Raw genomic sequence first — 5,854 nt, forward strand, 5'->3', positions numbered from 1 at the left:
TCTAGCACCAAATTCAAGCATGCAAATTAAGTAGGCCTCCCTAATCAACATACAAGAATAAGTTATCCATCAAACGGTTAAGTAAATTGCATTCACAATTTATGAAATCACAACTGGAATTTATCAACTCATATTATAAATATAATCATGGCTTTAAAGCATCCCTAGGCTAAAACGAGTTTAGCCTCTCATGTTCATAACAAAACAAAGGAAATTAGAATTAAACATTGAAAATAAAAGATAGATTACACCTAGAAGCATTCCAACACTCCAACTCGAATGCATAAACGTCAAAGGCTTCATCTTCTTTCTCCTCTTCTTTGCTAGGTCACGGCACAAGTGCTAAGGTGGGTTTTTGGATGAGTTTTTGGATTTAATGTGGGTTTATGGAAGTATGGTGGTGCGGCAAGGCTTAGTGGTGGTGTAGGGTGGTTTGGATGTGGTTTGGAAGTCGAGGGATGGTGGAAATTTGGATGGAAAGCTGCGGCAAAATTGGATGTGTTTGTGAATGAAGGCTGGTTGTGTAGAAGGGGGGATTAGCTTTCTAAGGGTGCGGCACAAGAGTATATATAAGGAAGAAAAGACCTAAAGGCTTTATTACTTGGTTTAGGAAAGGAATTAATTCTAAATCTTTGAAGAATAGGAAACACAAAATCAGAAATTGAAAGAAATAGGAATGTGACTTGCGGCAAAGGTTAGAGAGAAAGGGAATGTCTTTTATTTCTGAATTTAGGCAAGGATTTAGGAATATAAAAGGGAATGTGAGTTATGGCTGAAATAGGTATGAGAAAGGAAAGTGTTTAAGTGTTTAAAATAGGGAACAAAGCCCTTCCTTGCACGGCAAGGAAGGGAGACACAAGAAAACACACGGCATTGTCCTAAGGCTGCAAGGGATGTTGTTTTTGTGACCTAGAATAGGTAGGAGCCTTTAATCTTGCTGAAATATGGAGTCTTTAAGGATTAGGAAAGATTAAACCAAAATAGGAAACCTTGGCTTAACTTTCCTACTTCAAGTAGGAAACCTTCTTTGACTAGGATTCCTCATTTGATTAGGAATCCTCTTGTGATTAGGAATCCTCTTGTGATTAAGAATCCTCTTGTGATTAGGAATCCTCTTGTGATTAGGAATCCTAACTTCATTAGGTCTTCAATTTCGTCCATTCCTTTTGCTCCAAACATAAGCTATCCATTCCAAGTCCAATTTTGCTCCAAAATGCTCCAAAATGCATCTTTTTGCTTCCTTAGCCATATGAACCTAAAAACACACGAAAATGGCTTAAACTACTAAAACAACTATGAATTAACAATATAAATGCACGAAAACAAGCTAAGTAAGTCGCCTAAATATGCTCCTATCAACAACCCAAAGCATTCTTCAAAAGTCCCCTACATGACATCATAATAGAAATACGGTCAATGATCATTACGTTCAATAGAAATCATAAGTATTGACAAAGCACTTGTAACTATGACATCATGATACTCGTGCTAGGAATTTACTTAACATGATTGTGAAAACAACCTTAACTACTTGTGAACATAAGTTTGTGACAATTATGTGAAACACCCTTATATTCTAGCACCAAATTCAAGCATGTAAATTAAGTAGGCCTCCCTAATAAACATACAAGAATAAGTTATCCGTCAAACGGTTAAGTAAATTGCGTTCACAATTTATGAAATCACAACTGGACTTTATCAACTCATATTATAAACGTAATCATGGTTTCAAAGCATCCCTAGGCTAAAATGAGTTTAGCCTCTCATGTTCATGACAAAACAAAACAACATAGAATTAAGCATTGAAAATAAAAGATAGATTACACCTAAAAACGTCCAACACTCCAACTCGAATGCACAAACGCCCAAGGCTTGGTCTTCCTTCTCCTCTTCCTTGCTAAGTCACGGCACAAGGTCTAGGGTGGTTTTGTGGATGATTTTCTGGGTTTTGGATGGATTTAGGCAGGTGTGGTGGTGCGGCAAGGGTTGATGGTGGTGTATGGAGGTTGGGATGGAGGTTTGGAAGTAGGGGAATGATGGAAGGTTGGTTGCAAGGTTGCGGCAAAAGATGGTTTTCTGAATGAATGAATGAATGTTGTGTGAAGGGTGGTGATCTAAATGGTCCGGCAAGGGCTGTTTATATAGGCTAGTTTGGCACACTTAGTGAAGGAAAATGATTGCACAATCCCATTGAAAAAGGGTTAATTCAAGGCAAAAATCAAATGGGAATTGGAATAGGTAGTGCGGCTAGGATTTAGGGAGTTCTAGAAGGTTAGGTGCGGCACACATGTAGGGAGAGGATAAGGTGTTCTAGAATAAGTGGTTTAGGGCAGATTCCTAAACCTAAAGGCCTAGGACACATGGTATTTATGTAGAAGGAGGATTGCAATTCCTAAACCTACAAGGAATGGTGTCTTGCGGCATTTAAATGGATAAGGCTTCTAGAAACTGAAATGGGTGTTTAGATGTGTAATTAATTCCCTCTAATTAGCTAGGTTTAAGTCCCAACCTGATTTGGATAGGATAGAATAGGATAATGTTAGAGTTAGGATAGGATAAGATAAGGTTGGATAAGGTTGGATAAGGTCTCTTGTTTCTTGCTTCTTCCTTATCTTCATTGTATTAGGACTTCTTTCACCAGATTTGTAGCCTTTCCTAGCTCTTCTTGTCTTCAATTTCATCCATCCTCTTTGCTCCATGGTTAAGCTATCCAATCCATGCCCAAAAATGCTCCAAATAGCCTCAAAATGCACTTTCTTGCTCCTTTTGCCATTAGGACCTAAAAACATACGAAAATAACTTAAACTACTAAAACAACTATGAATTAACAACATAAATGCACGAAAACAAGCTAAGTAAGTCGCCTAAATATGCTTCTATCAATGTGCAGGTACTAGTTTATGACCCGTAGCTCATAACCTGTTCGTGAGCATATCTTCAACTTTGACGGCGATTTCGAGAGGACTTTGAGAAGAAAAAGGAAATTGCAAGAGTCTAATCCTCCTAGTCCCGAACCTGAATTAGAAGAGCAAGAAGTTGAGGTTGAAGAGGAGCCCACGGCAAGGTTTGAAGAGGAAGTACCAACCATGGCAGCGGACAATCGAACCATCAAGGAGCTTTCTGCCTCGGGTTTGGACAATGCAGCCCCTCTTTGCATCCAATACCCTAGGGCAGCCCCTGAGAAGACCGATGAATTTGAGTTGAAGTCCAGTTTGCTACATCATATACCCAAGTACCATGGGTTATCAATGGAGGACCCCAATAAGCATTTAAAGGAGTTCGAAGTAGTATGCTCAAGTATGACACCGGTGAACGTGGACAGCAACATATTGAAGATGAAGGCTTTTCCTTTTTCTTTGTTGGAGAATGCCAAGGATTGGTTGTATGAGTTAGCTCCCGGAACTGTCACATCATGGGAGAGTATGAAGCGAGCCTTCTTAGAGAAGTTCTTTCCGACATCACGAGTCATTCTTCTTCGCAAGAAGATTAGTGGAATTCAGCAAAGCCAAGGTGAATCTTTTCCAACTTATTATGAACGTTTTAAAACCCTTGTTGCTTCATGTCCACAGCACCAAATGAAGGAGGAGCTTCTTCTTCAATATTTCTACGAAGGTCTCTTACCAATTGAACGTCAAATGTTGGATGCATCCGCGGGAGGAGCTCTAGTGGACAAGACACCCATGGATGCCAAAACTCTCATTGCTAATCGAGCACTCAACGCACAACAATATAAAGGTGTTGGGCAGAGAGACACCCCACGGCCACATCATGTAAATGAGGTAAGTTCTATTTCTGAGTTACAATCCTAAATGGCTAACCTTACGTCTATGTTATCGCAGTTTGTTGAAGGCCCCAAAACGCAAGGAACTACAATATGTGGTGTATGCTCCATTCAAGGACACCAATCTGATCAATGCCCTCAATTGATTGAAAATGGAGGGTGGAAATCTGCCAATGTCGTGGGTTATGGGAGTCAAAACCAACCAAGGGGTGATCCTTTCTCTAATACATACAATCAGGGATGGCGTGACCACCCCAATTTCAGATGGAGAGATGCACCACAACCTGCCCAACAAGGTGGATTCCGACAACCCCCGGGTTTCTTTCCACGGCCAATGGCACCACAACCACCTCCTCGAGTACAATCATCCCAAACCAACTCAGGTACGTCTATGAATGACGATAAAACATATCAGTTATTAACCACAATGGCACAGGGAATGCAGAACCAAGCAAATGAGGTTAATGAGCTAAAGAAGCAAATGGGCCAAATGGCCGAATTTTTGGGACAATTTCGTGAAAATGGTAAGTTACCAAGCACTATGGTGGTCAATCCCAAGGGTGGTTTCGAATCTGCAAAAGCTATCACACTAAGAAGTGGAAAAGAAGTGGGAAGCAAAGCACATGAACCTGCCCAAAACAAGGACCATGAACCTACCCATTCGTCCACCTCAGGTAATGTTGTCCCAAATGTTGTGATTTCGAACACTAATCTGCCCAATGTCCCTTTCCCTCGTAGATTTGCACAATCGAAGAAGGAAGAAAGCGAAAAGGACATTTTGGATACCTTTCGGAAAGTCCAAGTAAACATTCCTTTACTTGATGCTATTAAGCAAGTGCCCAGGTATGCAAAGTTTTTAAAAGAATTATGCACTACAAGGAAGAGGGCTTCAAATAAAGAGGTGGTTAGGGTAAGTGAAAACGTTTCCGCTATTTTACAACGAAAGTTACCTCCAAAGTGCAAAGATCCAGGTAGCTTTACAATTCCTTGCATTATTGGCCAAACTAAGTTTGAACATGCTATGTTAGACTTAGGAGCTTCAATTAATGTCATGCCATACTCTATTTATGCATCCATGAACCTTGGTGAATTAAAAAATGATGGTGTGATTATTCAATTGGCCGATCGATCTAATGCCTATCCCAAGGGAGTCCTTGAGGATGTTTTAGTGCAGGTGAATAACTTGATATTCCCGGCGGATTTTTATGTGCTTGAAATGGAAGACTCGGTTCATTCTCTACCCTTGCCACTCCTACTTGGAAGACCGTTCATGAAAACAGCCCAAACAAAGATTGATGTGGCCAAGGGAGCACTAACAATGGAGTTTGGTGGTGATATAATTAAATTCAATGTTTATGACTCTATTAAGAATCCTAATGATGGTCATTCTTGTTTTGCCATTGATGTGCATAAGGATATAGGGCCGAAAGGATCCACACCTATCAAGAAGGATGTATCAAGAACCACCATTGGAGAAGAACTTGGAGTGATTGCCCTACAACCACCCAATATGGCCGAAAGTAGCCATAATGACATTGTTGATAGGGCTGCCGTTTTTTAGCCTTCACCACAATATGTTTGTAAGTCTTCAATCCCAATTTCAATTCCCATTTCAACTAATAGGTTGTTACCTTCTTTGGTGCAGGTGCCCAACCGATCTCAAGGTGGTGGGAGCATTTACATGGACTTTCGGAACCAAAACATCACCATCAGGGAGGATCACTATCCCTTCCCATTCATTGAACCATATTATGCAAATGTTGAAGGGCAGGTTGTGGAGGACATCACTCTCCATGCCGTGGGCTCCAATTGAGGCTAAGAAGAATGTTCCTCCGGCTGCACGACGTTAAAGAAAGCGCTACTTGGGAGGCAACCCATGCAATCAACAAAGGCCGAACTTGGGAATCGCTCCAAACTCAGATTTGCATCCCTAAAACTTTTCCTTTGTTGCTTACTTTATGTTATGTGTGATGTGTTTATTTGTGTGTTCTTTTGCTGTTAGTTTAGTGATGTGAAATATTCTAACACTCAAATTAAAACCCTATGATTGTAGTATATGAAAGTAGGGATCGT

The 5,854-nt window shown here is 40.5% G+C and overlaps 1 pseudogene; it reads left to right on the top strand.

Moving 5' to 3' along the window:
• Nucleotides 1-2,900: 2,900 nt before the first annotated feature.
• Nucleotides 2,901-5,594, top strand: LOC148697006 (uncharacterized; annotated as a pseudogene).
• The last annotated feature ends 260 nt before the right edge of the window (nucleotides 5,595-5,854 follow it).

This window comes from Pyrus communis, chromosome 5 (assembly GCF_041283825.1).
Source record: "Pyrus communis isolate YQ-2024b chromosome 5, ASM4128382v1, whole genome shotgun sequence".
NCBI lineage: Eukaryota > Viridiplantae > Streptophyta > Magnoliopsida > Rosales > Rosaceae > Pyrus > Pyrus communis.